General features: G+C 41.6%; 1 protein-coding gene and 1 long non-coding RNA gene across 2 annotated transcripts in view; both read left to right on the top strand.

The window, feature by feature from the left end:
• LOC133949821 (mucin-2-like) overlaps nt 1–15,919 on the top strand; it is a 56,865-nt gene that overhangs the window by 24,907 nt on the left and 16,039 nt on the right. The window lies entirely within an intron of this gene.
• Nucleotides 10–4,978, top strand: LOC133949823 (uncharacterized). Its single transcript, XR_009920191.1, has 9 exons — nt 10–325; nt 513–577; nt 727–2,487; nt 2,675–2,739; nt 2,889–3,067; nt 3,345–3,733; nt 3,892–3,953; nt 4,032–4,180; nt 4,277–4,978. It is a non-coding gene; the product is annotated as an uncharacterized LOC133949823 (long non-coding RNA).

Below are 15,919 nucleotides of genomic sequence, written 5' to 3' on the forward strand. Positions count from 1 at the left end.
ACCTACAACAGCTGCACCAACTACCACTGCACCTACAACAGCTGCACCTACAACAGCTGCACCTGCAACAGCTGCACCTGCAACAGCTGCACCAACAACAGCTGCACCAACTACCGCTGCACCAACTACCGCTGCACCTACAACCGTTGCACCTACTACTGCTGCCCCTACTACAGCTGCACCAACTACCCCTGCACCAACAACTGTGGCTTCTCAACCTACTTACACTGTCTCATTAGGCTTGCCTAATGAGATATTTACTGAAGATCTCAATAACCGAGAAAGCGCTGCATTCAAAACTCTTGAACAAAAACTTGTTGGGCCAGTGAGTACACTTTCTCATTCTATATAATAATAATTTAGTCTGTCAGTTTTGGCCATTTATTACATTTTACACTAGAAACCAGTTGTGATGATTTATTTCCACCAGAATATTAATTTATTCCTTAATTTAGTATATGAAAATTGTTTGAAATCTTCCCAGCATCTAAGTGTTTATTCTTTTCTTGCAGTGCAACACAATATACAGGAACAAATTTGGTCCTAAGTTTGACAAGTGCAGAGTGAAAGAGTTCAGGTAAAAACATATTTGTTATTTTACTAATATTGTTTAAATTCAGGCCGACTGACTCACTGTGTTGATAGTTTCATGTACAAACTACACGTTTGGATGAATCTACACTCAGGAAATGTCAATATTAATAATTGTTTGGTTTCCTGACCTAGGCAACGATCAACTAGAGCAGATGGAGTTGATGCAGATTTGAACGTTGAGTTCACTACGAATTCCATCACCTCAGAACTCCCAGCGGATGCTGTTGTTGCTGAAACCTTAGTAACAGCTGTAAATGGTACCAGTAGCCCCTTCAACGTAACGATAAATTCCAACACAATCAAAGTAGTAGGTAAGTAAATACATCTATCTCACAGCATGACACAACTGACTTTTTGTTACTCCCCCAGCCAAGTTCATTATCTAGTTCATACTACTGCACTCATCTGAGCACCAATCCGTCCTTATCCTGTGTCTGATGCATCAACATTTTTCTGTTAAACAAGTGATAATGGATTTGGAAACAAATCTACTGCACCTGCACCACGTGCTTCAGACCAAGTGTTAAGCTTGATAAAATGGAGTCACTCATCAGCGACGCTCTGATCAGTCTTAAATACATGTGAAATCAGTGTTTTAGAAAAAATCTCAACAGAAGTAGCCATTGACTCTCTAAATGTAGCTGAAAGTCACTAGATTGCTTAATGGCGTCACATGTGAAAAAGATACGTATTTTTTTTAATGAGGTTGGATAGGGAAAAGGGGTGGGAGGGATTTCTGTTGTTTTTAATTACTTTATTTGTATCATTGAACCATAACTGATCAACCCCTACTCCTATTTCTGAGCTCTCTGTTCATGTAGAAATTATTGTTTAGTAGCTAGGGAAAGTGAACAGTAAAGGAGCACTAAAAAGATTTATTAGGACAACTTAAAGATTTTCAGTTCTGTACAGTTGAAATCAACCTATCAACAGTTCCTGTGTGTGTGTGTGTGTGTGTGTTGACATTCAATAGTCTTTGCTTCCTTTTATCCATCTAAAATACTTGTTCTGTAATGTCTTTGTTATTAACTCTGATTCTTAGAACAGATAAATATTGATTTCTTCATTTACACTTCTAAAAAATGTGTTATAGAAAGTCCAGTTTCAACTACAACTGCAGCAACATCAACTGCAGCAACAACAGCTACAACTGCAGCAACAACAGCTACAACTGTAGCAACAACAACTACAGCTGCAGCAACAACTACAAATGCAGCAACAACAGCTACAACTGCTGCAGCAACAACCGCTGCACTATCTACCGCCGCACCTACAACCGCTGCACCTACTACCGCTGCACCTACAACAGCTGCACCAACTACCGCTGCACCTACTACCGTTGCACCTACCACTGCTGCACCAACTACCACTGCACCTACTACCGCTGCACCAACTACCGCTGAACCTACAACAACTGCACCTACAACAGCTGCACCAACAACCGCTGCCCCTACAACAGCTGCACCTACAACAGCTGCACCTACAACAGCTGCACCAACAACCGCTGCACTATCTACCGCCGCACCTACAACCGCTGCACCTACAACAGCTGCACCAACAACCGCTGCACCTACAACAGCTGCACCAACTACCACTGCACCTACAACAGCTGCACCTACAACAGCTGCACCTGCAACAGCTGCACCTGCAACAGCTGCACCAACAACAGCTGCACCAACTACCGCTGCACCAACTACCGCTGCACCTACAACCGTTGCACCTACTACTGCTGCCCCTACTACAGCTGCACCAACTACCCCTGCACCAACAACTGTGGCTTCTCAACCTACTTACACTGTCTCATTAGGCTTGCCTAATGAGATATTTACTGAAGATCTCAATAACCGAGAAAGCGCTGCATTCAAAACTCTTGAACAAAAACTTGTTGGGCCAGTGAGTACACTTTCTCATTCTATATAATAATAATTTAGTCTGTCAGTTTTGGCCATTTATTACATTTTACACTAGAAACCAGTTGTGATGATTTATTTCCACCAGAATATTAATTTATTCCTTAATTTAGTATATGAAAATTGTTTGAAATCTTCCCAGCATCTAAGTGTTTATTCTTTTCTTGCAGTGCAACACAATATACAGGAACAAATTTGGTCCTAAGTTTGACAAGTGCAGAGTGAAAGAGTTCAGGTAAAAACATATTTGTCATTTTATTAATATTGTTTAAATTCAGGCCGACTGACTCACTGTGTTGATAGTTTCATGTACAAACTACACGTTTGGATGAATCTACACTCAGGAAATGTCAATATTAATAATTGTTTGGTTTCCTGACCTAGGCAACGATCAACTAGAGCAGATGGAGTTGATGCAGATTTGAACGTTGAGTTCACTACGAATTCCATCACCTCAGAACTCCCAGCGGATGCTGTTGTTGCTGAAACCTTAGTAACAGCTGTAAATGGTACCAGTAGCCCCTTCAACGTAAAGATAGATTCCAACACAATCACAGTAGTAGGTAAGTAAATACATCTATCTCACAGCATGACACAACTGACTTTTTGTTACTCCCCCAGCCAAGTTCATTATCTAGTTCATACTACTGCACTCATCTGAGCACCAATCCTATCAACAGTTCCTGTGTGTGTGTGTGTGTGTGTGTTGACATTCAATAGTCTTTGCTTCCTTTTATCCATCTAAAATACTTGTTCTGTAATGTCTTTGTTATTAACTCTGATTCTTAGAACAGATAAATATTGATTTCTTCATTTACACTTCTAAAAAATGTGTTATAGAAAGTCCAGTTTCAACTACAACTGCAGCAACATCAACTGCAGCAACAACAGCTACAACTGCAGCAACAACAGCTACAACTGCAGCAACAACAACTACAACTGCAGCAACAACAGCAGCAGCAACAACTGTAGCAGCAACAACTACAGCTGCAGCAACAACTACACATGCAGCAACAACAGCTACAACTGCTGCAGCAACAACAGCAGCAGCAACATCAGCAGCAGCAACAACAACTTCAGCAACAACAACTACAGCTGCTGCAACAACAACTACTGCCATCACAAAAAAGCAAGTGGTGTTCCGGTCTCTTTTGCAAACATTCACAACCGACTTGTTGGATACATCATCTGCTGCTTTTAGAGGAAGAGCTGCTAACATAAAGAATCAGGTAAGCCTCTTCTCAAAATAAAACCTGTGGCTTCAAATTATTGTGTTTTCTATTTTGGTATTTTTTATCAAGGAGCCAAAAATAATATCAAGTGAAAGAACATAGAGCATAAAACAAGTTTATTTTTTTTAAATACCTTATGTCTTCTGTTTCTGCAGCTTGAACCTCTATACAGAAACAAATTCTCTTCCTTCTCTTCCTTCGAAGTGGTGCGATTCAGGTAATTTGTTGAAATATTGTTAAATTTTCACGATTGCAGCCTAAATCTGATATTTCATTCAACATTAATTTGTTTCAGCAATGGATCAATTTACAATACTTGTGACCTCCGCTTCACTGGCACATCTGTTCCTACCGACACTGCGATTGCAGACGTTTTGCTAAATGCAGTTTCATCAGTCACCGGCTTCGACATTGAAGGGAGCTCCATCACCGTGGATGGCATAGGTAAGATATACTGAGTTCTGCTTGTTAGGAAAACTTCACAGGCCGAAAAAGTATTCAGCAAACTAATGTTTTGATTCATTTTCTCCTCATTTACAGCTTCAAGTGGAGTCAGTCAACAGATCAGTCTCGTCACTGCATCCTGTCTGGTGCTTGTGTCATGGCTGCTGTCAAGCCAGCAATAGCATCTGTTAAGCTTCTGTATCTATATCTATACTGTTGCATTGCTAAAGTCAAAATGTATCTGACTTCACTGAGCACTGTGTCGTAGCAATATTCAACTTTGTTCGGTATTAATGTCATCTTATCTAAACTTTTCTATAATCTCCAAATGCATCTAAAATGAATGTTTAAGTTTGTATCTTAAATTAAATGAAGGAACACATGCAGGTCATAGCGGGCTTCACAATGCAACCTGATTTATTTAATCAAAGGTCATGGTGTATCTGGTATATACATATATATGAAAACTGTTTACTTTAGATTTTCTTATTTATATATAGTGGATTTATGTAATCCCACATTTCCTTATAATGTAAAATGTCATGTATTTCTGCAGCTTTGAGTTCTAAAAGTTCTCAATAACATCATCCTATGTTTGCCCAGAAGCATAGCAAAGAGACAGCCCCATTTAATTATGTTGTGGTATGTTTTTGTTTGATTTTATTTTGTTTTTTAATCTTAATAACCATATCATTTGGACTTGTTATCAATAATAAAAAACGAATGGTGAATGTCTCTGTAACCCTTACCCTATATGTATATTGATTTAAGAATTTATTGAGTTAAATAAAAGTTTTTTCTTTTCTCTGAGTAAAGCCGTCTCTTGCCCGTGATATCAACGAACTTGTCGTGTTGCACACAAAAGGGTTTAATTATTTCCTGGAGGTGAAATAGACGCCTCGCTAGTCCTGAACTGGCAGCTTCTTTAAATGGTACCCACAAAACGCCAGTAAACCCCAATAAAAAGAGAAAAGATTGATATGGGCAAAAGAACACAGACATTGGACAGAGGAAGATTGGAATAAGTGTTATGAACAGACAAATCCAACTTTGAGGTGTTTGGATCACATAGGAGAACATTTGTGAGACGCAGAACAGGTGAAAGGATTCTGGAAGAGGGCCTGACGCCATCTTTTAAGCATGGTGGAGGTCATGTGATGGTCTGGGGCTGCTTTGGTGCTGGTAAAGTGGGAGTTTTGAACAAGGTAAATCGAAATTTAAATAAGGAAGGCTATCACTCCATTTTGCAACACCATGCCATACAATGGTGACTGAGCTTGTTTGGAGCCAATTTCCTCCTACAAAAGGACAATGACCAAAAGCACACCTCCAAATTATGCAAGAACTATTTAGGGAAGAAGCAGGCAGCTGGTAAGCTGTCTGCAATGTAGTGGCCCGCACAGCAGATCTCAACCCAATTGAGCTGTTGTGGGAGCAGCTTGACCGTATGGTACGCAAGCAGTGCCCATCAAGCCAATCCAACTTGTGGGAGGGGCTTCAGGAAGCACGGGGTGAAATTTCTACAGATTACCTCAACAAATTAACAGCTAGAATGTCAAAGGTCTGCAATGCCGTTATTGCTGCAAATTGAGCACTCTTTGACAAGAGCAAAGTTTGAAGAACAAAATTCATATTTCAAATAAAAATCCTTATTTCTAACCTTGTCAATGTCTTGACTATTTTCTATTCATTTTGCAAATCATTTGACAAATAAAAGTGTGAGTTTTCATGGAAAACACGAAATTGTCTGGGTGAACCCAAACTTTTGAACGGTACTGTATATAATTGTGAACATACTATAGACGGGATAATACAGTAGTAAAAAAAATTACAGTCTAATGTTCAAATGTTCAGTGGTTGGAGGAGGGTGTGTGGCTGTCCAAGCCAGGGTGGAGGGGAGAAGTAAAGTCACTGGAGAAGGTGTGTGTGGGGGTGTGGGAGTGTGTATGTGTGTGTGTGTGTGGGGGGGGGGGGGGGGGGGCTGCTATCACTGTGGTGCAGAGTTCAGCAGGGTGACAGCCGCAGGGATGAAGCTGTCAATGGTATTAGAAGCATGTACAGGTCTGCAGTCACAGGTAAAGTCATAGGTGAAGAAGGAGTGGAGGGGAGGACTCAGCACACAGCCCTGTGACACGCCGGTGTTCAGGATGAGGGTTGAGGTGGTGTGGTCCTCTAACCTAACAGACTGGGGTCTGTTGGATAGGAAGTCCGGTATCCAGTTGGAGAGGGAAGTGTCGATGCCTAGGTCACTGAATTTCTTGATCAGTTTGGAGGGGATAATTGTCTTGAAAGCTGAACTGAAGTCTATGAAAAGCATTCTTACATAGGAGTCGTTATTGTCAAAGTGAGAAAGTGCGGAGTTAAGTGCCTTGGAGATGTCATCCTCTGTACTCCTGTTCTGGCGGGAGGCGAATTGGAAGTGCTGCCCAGCACAGGCCCTGAGCATGCGTCCAGGGATGCCATCAGGGCCAGCAGCCTTACGTGCATTGATTGTATCTCAAAGGCATTAATATATTCATTGAGTGATTGCATAAGATCATCTCAAGTTTTCTTGTATTTACGTCACTAAACTAGAATTGTTTAATTGCTGTAATTAACTGTCACACAAGAGGATGGAATGTACCTATATCTTTCACGTAGGATAAAAGAAGGGAGTGTACCATCTTACTCTTCCAAGAATCTGACAGTGAGCAGATCATCTTAGGTGCCAAGAGCATTTCTGATCTATGTATCAACATTATGTCACGTCATGAGCCTCTTTTCCCCTTGAGTATAAAAAGGCCCAAATAGAAGTCGACTGTCACAGAGGAAGAGAAGTTTTCAGTCCATCATATGTGGACAGCTTAGACAGAAGTGAACATTTTAAGAACCTGTTTGTTGGAAAAGAAGGGAATCGATAACTTTTCATCTTGTACCGATCTATATTGGAGTAAGTACAAGTTTAAACCTTTTTGTCATCAGTGTGAGTGTGTGTGTGTGTGTGTGTTGAATGTTTGTGCGACCATTTATTATCCTCATTTTGTTTATATTTAATTATTGAGTTAAAGATGCAACATGTATTTCATTATAAATAAGAAACATGAATACATATAATCTATTACTTAAAATAATAATAATTGATTGATATTTAAATCATAAACCTTTGTTGTTAAATCTGAAATCCTGCTTTAACGTTTCTGTTAACATATGAACCTAATTTTCAGCTCAATTTAAATTTGGATATTATATTTGCGTTTGTACGTTTGTTAAATGTTTTAAAACAAATTGATACAGTAGTGATTCTTCTAGAATTTGCTGGCGTCCAAATGCTAAAGCACATTTCAGCCTGGTTAATGCTTAAATTACACTTAAATTACAACATTTTATTTTACAGGGATGTTAAGGATTTGCCATCAAATAAATAATCGATTCTTACTTACTGAATTGTAAAATAGCTGGAAATCTTCCAAACAAATATTTTGTAGATAGCAGTTTAAAAAAGAAGAGTCTCTCTATTACACTTAAAAAGTGAAAAGATGAATTGAGCACTTTATTAAAACAATGGAATCTATGTTCAATGTGCCAAGTTAAACATCTGCATGCTTCAGGATACTTTTTTTTAAACTTCTTACTATTGTGAAAATTTGCCTTCTGGCTATAAAGGAGAATAATACACTGACAATGGAATGTGTTGCAAGGTTTAAAACAAATTTGTTAAGCTTTCTTTCTTCTAAATCTTCTATTTGAATCATAGTTCCAAAGAAAAAAATGTTAAGGATTGATGGTGAATAAACTCATTCAACAGTTTCATCACAGACAAGGTTATTATGGAAGTAAATCTGTGTCATCGGGATTTGAAACAAAAAAGACATTGAATTTCTAGCACTGAATATTTATGCATGGAAATTATGTATTTGAATGTTTTTCAACGTTCAAAATTCAACCGCAAAAAATTCAACCTCAAAAAATTCAAGCTCAAAAAATTCAACCGCAAAGCTCGTCTACAGCAGATAAACACAAACAAGTCAGGCAGGGATCATATAATAAGTATTATTTTTCCTATTAAATAGTGGCCCATCCAAAATTGAAATTCTGGCGTTACCCATGCCAGTCACTGGGTCGTCGGAAAAAAAAAATCTGAACGTCATCTCGTTTAAGTTCCACTTAGTTTATGTCCAATAAAGTCCGTGAATGTACACATGTCAGCTGTGTATTACTACATCTTACAGAAACAAACTACACCGATGGCATATAGAAGAGTTTAAACACTCACTGAAGCACCATTGTTGGACATGGCCAGTCACTGTGCTAGCTGACAAGTCAAAGCTACATTGGTGTCGTCACTCCCGCTCGCTCTCGTTGATTGACGCACGCTCCCGATCTTGAATCTGGAATCGATTGCTCCTCCTTAGATCCCCGGATGTTGCAGTTGAATTTTTTGAGGTTGAATTTTTTGAGGTTGAATTTTTGAGGTTGAACTTTTTGCGGTTGAATTTTATGAGCTTGAATTTTTTGAGGTTGAATTTTTTTGCAGTTGAATTTTAAACGTTGAAAAACATTCAAATACATAATTTCCATGCATAAATATTCAATGCTAGAAATTCAATGTCTTTTTTGTTTCAAATCCCGATGACACAGATTTACTTCCATAGGTTATACATCTCTGAGGGTCAACTAATCCAACTGTTGAACAAAATCTCTTCACAATCTGCATCTATCTTGTTTGATTTTTTAGATTACACTGACAGGATGGGGACCAGAAAGATCATATCACTTATCCTGATTCTAACAGGTAAGTTAAATAAGGTTGAACTGATTGACTTCAGATTGTCTTGAAATAAATAAGAATAAATTCTGTAATGATCAATACTATGTGACTTTAGTCAGACAACTTGGTAGAAACTTTGTATAATATCTTACACAAGAAAATATTAAATCATTTTAACATATAAGGAGTATAATGTGATTAATCGCGCAAACTTTTTAGTTGAACACATAACACAGTCATTTACCACAGTTTATTTTGTAAGTTAATATATTTGTTCACCAGTTAAGAACAAATCTTGTATTTTAGTTCTTTACGGATCTATACAAACAACTACTGCTGCACCTTCTACAGCTGCACCAACTACCGCTGTATCAACTACAGCTGAACAAACTACCGCTGCACCTACTACAGCTGCACTCACTACTGCTGCACTTACAACAGCTGCACCAACTACCGCTGCCCCCACTACAGCTGCACAAACTACAGCTGCCCCTACTACCTCTGCACCTACTACCTCAGCACCTACTACCGCTGCACTAACTACCGCTGCACTAACTACCGCTGCATCAACTAATGCTGCACCAACTACCGCTGCACCTACAACTGCTGCACCAACAACTGCTGCACCTACTACCTCAGAACCTACTACCGCTGCACTAACTACCGCTGCATCAACTAATGCTGCACCAACTACCGCTGCACCTACAACTGCTGCACCAACATCTGATGCACCTACTACCGCTGCACCAACTAACGCTGCACCAACTACCGCTGCACCTACAACTGCTGCACAAACAACTGCTGCACCTACTACTGCTGCACCAACTACCGCTTCACCAACTACCTCTGCACCTACAACTGCTGCAAAAACAACGGCTGCCCCTACTACTGCTGCACCTACAAACGCGGCACCAACTACCACTGAACCAACTACTGCTGTACCTACAACTGCTGCCCCTAATACTGCTGAACTAACTACCGCTGCACCAACTACCGCTGCACCAACTACTGCACCTTCTGGACCAGTAGTGGTTGTCAAAGCCACCATAGTAGAAGCATTTGTTGAAGATCTCAGTGATCCAAATAGCAGTCAATTCAAAACCCTTGCTGCAAAAGTTGTAGCTGTGGTAAGTAATGTTCAATTGATCAGATTTCATATAATTTTAGATTAATTGAATTAACTTTTGTAGTTTATTTCTTAATTACGAATGTTTTTTCTGTTTGCTTCCTTTCCACAGTATGATGCTGTCTACAGGACAAGATATGGGTTACTCTTCATCCGCACTTATGTCATACAGTTCACGTAAGATATTTTTTGTATTTTTCATATTCAAACTGAATATGTGCCATCTGGGTTGTCATTAATATTAGAGCTTTTAACTTCATTAATTACAAAATAATTACAGATAGAAATTATCAATGTTAGTATAATTTGATTGAGATATATGTTTGTTTTGATGCAGACGAGGCTCAACACGAGTGGATAATACTGAAGTGGAGGTGGGAATTGTGTTCAATGACACTACTTCATCTGCAGAAATCCCCAGCTCTGCTGATGTTGCAACAACATTAGTAGAAGCCGTGAACAATCCCAACAACTTCAGCATTTCGGTGGAATCCACCTCCATCACAGCAGTGTGTAAGTAGCAGTAGCCCCACCTTTAACTTCAGCTGACATTTGTTTGGTATTATTGATGGTGAAGTGCCCAATGAACAATACTGTTGTCTCAATTAATAACAAAAAACGAATTTTTGTTTTGTTTGCCACCCCTACATCAGCTGCACCAACTACTGCTGCACCAACTACCGCTGCCCCTACTACTGCTGCACCTACAACTGCTGCACCAACTACTGCTGCACCTACAACCGCTGCACCAACTACCGCGGCACCAACTACCGCTGAACCTACAACCGCTGCACCAACTACCGCTGCACCAACTACCGCTGCACCAACTACCGCTGCACCTACAACCGCTGCACCAACTACAGCTGCACCAACTACCGCTGCACCAACTACCGCTGCACCAACTACCGCTGCACCTACTACTACCGCTGCCCTAACTACTGCTGCACCTACAACTGCAGCACCATTTACTGCTGCACCAACTACTGCTGCACCAACTTACGCTGCACCAACTACCGCTGCCCCTACTACTGCTGCACCTACAACTGCTGCACCAACTACAGCGGCACCAACTACCGCTGCACCTACAACCGCTGTCCCTACCACTGCTGTAACAACTACCGCTGCACCTACTACTGCTGCACCTACAAACGCGGCACCAACTACCACTGAACCAAGTACCGCTGTACCTACAACTGCTGCACCAACTACTGTTGCACCAACTACTGCTGCACCAACTACCGCTGCACCAACTACTGCTGCACCAACTACCGCTGCACCAACTACCGCTGCACCTACAACTGCTGCACAAACAACTGCTGCAACTACTACTGCTGCACCAACTAACTCTGCACCTACAATGGCTGCCCCTACTACTGCTGAACCTACAAACGCGGCACCAACTACCGCTGTACCTACAACTGCTGCCCCTAATACTGCTGAACTAACTACCGCTGCACCAACTACCGCTGCACCAACTACTGCACCTTCTGGACCAGTAGTGGTTGTCAAAGCCACCATAGTAGAAGCATTTGTTGAAGATCTCAGTGATCCAAATAGCAGTCAATTCAAAAGCCTTGCTGCAAAAGTTGTAGCTGTGGTAAGTAATGTTCAATTGATCAGATTTCATATAATTTTAGTTTAATTGAATTAACTTTTGTAGTTTATTTCTTAATTAGGAATGTTTTTTCTGTTTGCTTCCTTTCCACAGTATGATGCTGTCTACAGGACAAAATATGGGTTACTCTTCATCCGCACTTATGTAATACAGTTCACGTAAGATATTTTTTATATTTTTCAGATTCAAACTGAATATGTGCCATCTGTGTTGTCATTAATATTAGAGCTTTTACCTTCATTAATTACAAAATAATTACCGATAGAAATTATCAATGTTAGTATAATTTGATTGAGATATATGTTTGTTTTGATGCAGACGAGGCTCAACACGAGTGGATAATACTGAAGTGGAGGTGGGAATTGTGTTCAATGACACTACGTCATCTGCAGAAATCCCCAGCTCTGCTGATGTTGCAACAACATTAGTAGAAGCCGTGAACAATCCCAACAACTTCAGCATTTCGGTGGAATCCACCTCCATCACAGCAGTGTGTAAGTAGCAGTAGCCCCACCTTTAACTTCAGCTGACATTTGTTTGGTATTATTGATGTTGAAGTGCCCAATGAACAATACTGTTGTCTCAATTAATAACAAAAAACGTATTTTTGTTTTGTTTGCCACCCCTACATCAGCTGCACCAACTACTGCTGCACCAACTACCCCTGCCCCTACTACTGCTGCACCTACTACTGCTGCACCTACAACCGCTGCACCTACAACCACTGCACCAACTACCGCGGCACCAACTACCGCTGCACCTACAACCGCTGCACCAACTACCGCTGCACCAACTACCGCTGCACCAACTACCGCTGAACCTACTACTACCGCTGCCCTAACTACTGCTGCACCTACAACTGCTGCACCATTTACTGCTGCACCAACTACTGCTGCACCAACTAACGCTGCACCAACTACCGCTGCCCCTACTACTGCTGCACCTACAACTGCTGCACCAACTACAGCGGCACCAACTACAGCTGCACCTACAACTGCTGCACCTACAAACGCGGCACCAACTACCACTGAACCAAGTACCGCTGTACCTACAACTGCTGCACCAACTACTGTTGCACCAACTACTGCTGCACCAACTACCGCTGCACCAACTACTGCTGCACCAACTACCGCTGCACCAACTACCGCTGCACCTACAACTGCTGCACAAACAACTGCTGCAACAACTACCGCTGCACCAACTACCGCTGCACCTACAACTGCTGCCCCTACTACTGCTGCACCTACAAACGCGGCACCAACTACCGCTGTACCTACAACTGCTGCCCCTAATACTGCTGAACTAACTACCGCTGCACCAACTACTGCACCTTCTGGACCAGTAGTGGTTGTCAAAGCCACCATAGTAGAAGCATTTGTTGAAGATCTCAGTGATCCAAATAGCAGTCAATTCAAAAGCCTTGCTGCAAAAGTTGTAGCTGTGGTAAGTAATGTTCAATTGATCAGATTTCATATAATTTTAGTTTAATTGAATTAACTTTTGTAGTTTATTTCTTAATTAGTAATGTTTTTTCTGTTTGCTTCCTTTCCACAGTATGATGCTGTCTACAGGACAAAATATGGGTTACTCTTCATCCGCACTTATGTAATACAGTTCACGTAAGATATTTTTTATATTTTTCAGATTCAAACTGAATATGTGCCATCTGGGTTGTCATTAATATTAGAGCTTTTACCTTCATTAATTACAAAATAATTACCGATAGAAATTATCAATGTTAGTATAATTTGATTGAGATATATGTTTGTTTTGATGCAGACGAGGCTCAACACGAGTGGATAATACTGAAGTGGAGGTGGGAATTGTGTTCAATGACACTACTTCATCTGCAGAAATCCCCAGCTCTGCTGATGTTGCAACAACATTAGTAGAAGCCGTGAACAATCCCAACAACTTCAGCATTTCGGTGGAATCCACCTCCATCACAGCAGTGTGTAAGTAGCAGTAGCCCCACCTTTAACTTCAGCTGACATTTGTTTGGTATTATTGATGTTGAAGTGCCCAATGAACAATACTGTTGTCTCAATTAATAACAAAAAATAAATTTTTGTTTTGTTTGCCACCCCTACATCAGCTGCACCAACTACTGCTGCACCAACTACCCCTGCCCCTACTACTGCTGCACCTACTACTGCTGCACCTACAACCGCTGCACCTACAACCACTGCACCAACTACCGCGGCACCAACTACCGCTGCACCTACAACCGCTGCACCAACTACCGCTGCACCAACTACCGCTGCACCAACTACCGCTGCACCAACTACCACTGAACCTACTACTACCGCTGCCCTAACTACTGCTGCACCTACAACTGCTGCACCATTTACTGCTGCACCAACTACTGCTGCACCAACTAACGCTGCACCAACTACCGCTGCCCCTACTACTGCTGCACCTACAACTGCTGCACCAACTACAGCGGCACCAACTACAGCTGCACCTACAACTGCTGCACCTACAAACGCGGCACCAACTACAGCGGCACCAACTACCGCTGCACCTACTACTGCTGCACCTACAAACGCGGCACCAACTACCACTGAACCAAGTACCGCTGTACCTACAACTGCTGCACCAACTACTGTTGCACCAACTACTGCTGCACCAACTACCGCTGCACCAACTACTGCTGCACCAACTACCACTGAACCAAGTACCGCTGTACCTACAACTGCTGCACCAACTACTGTTGCACCAACTACTGCTGCACCAACTACCGCTGCACCAACTACTGCTGCACCAACTACTGCTGCACCAACTACCGCTGCACCAACTACCGCTGCACCTACAACTGCTGCACAAACAACTGCTGCAACAACTACCGCTGCACCAACTACCGCTGCACCTACAACTGCTGAACCATTAACCGCTGTCCCTACTACCGCTGCACCTACTACTGCTGCACCTACAACTGCTGCACCAACTACTGTTGCACCAACTACCACTGCACCAACTACTGCTGCACCTACTACCGCTGCCCTAACTACTGCTGCACCTACAACTGCTGCACCATTTACTGCTGCACCAACTACTGCTGCACCAACTAACGCTGCACCAACTACCGCTGCCCCAACTACTGCTGTACCTACAACTGCTGCACCAACTACTGTTGCACCAACTACTGCTGCACCAACTACCGCTGCACCAACTACTGCTGCACCAACTACCGCTGCACAATCTACTGCTGCACCAACTACCGCTGCACCAACTACCGCTGCACCTACAACTGCTGCACAAACAACTGCTGCACCTACTACTGCTGCACCAACTAACTCTGCACCTACAACGGCTGCCCCTACTACTGCTGCACCTACAAACGCGGCACCAACTACCGCTGTACCTACAACTGCTGCCCCTAATACTGCTGAACTAACTACCGCTGCACCAACTACTGCACCTTCTGGACCAGTAGTGGTTGTCAAAGCCACCATAGTAGAAGCATTTGTTGAAGATCTCAGTGATCCAAATAGCAGTCAATTCAAAAGCCTTGCTGCAAAAGTTGTAGCTGTGGTAAGTAATGTTCAATTGATCAGATTTCATATAATTTTAGTTTAATTGAATTAACTTTTGTAGTTTCTTTCTTAATTAGGAATGTTTTTCTGTTTACTTCCTTTTCATAGTATGATGCTGTCTACAGGACAAAATATGGGTTACTCTTCATCCGCACTTATGTAATACAGTTCACGTAAGATATTTTTTATATTTTTCATATTCAAACTGAATATGTGCCATCTGTGTTGTCATTAATATTAGAGCTTTTAACTTCATTAATTACAAAATAATTACAGATAGAAATTATCAATGTTAGTATAATTTGATTGAGATATATGTTTGTTTTGATGCAGACGAGGCTCAACACGAGTGGATAATACTGAAGTGGAGGTGGGAATTGTGTTCAATGACACTACGTCATCTGCAGAAATCCCCAGCTCTGCTGATGTTGCAACAACATTAGTAGAAGCCGTGAACAATCCCAACAACTTCAGCATTTCGGTGGAATCCACCTCCATCACAGCAGTGTGTAAGTAGCAGTAGCCCCACCTTTAACTTCAGCTGACATTTGTTTGGTATTATTGATGTTGAAGTGCCCAATGAACAATACTGTTGTCTCAATTAATAACAAAAACAAATTTTTGTTTTGTTTGCCACCCCTACATCAGCTGCACCAACTACTGCTGCACCAACTACCGCTGCCCCTACTACTGCTGCACCTACTACTGCTGCACC

The sequence above is a fragment of the Platichthys flesus genome, chromosome 24, assembly GCF_949316205.1.
Source record: "Platichthys flesus chromosome 24, fPlaFle2.1, whole genome shotgun sequence".
NCBI classification, from domain to species: Eukaryota; Metazoa; Chordata; class Actinopteri; order Pleuronectiformes; family Pleuronectidae; genus Platichthys; species Platichthys flesus.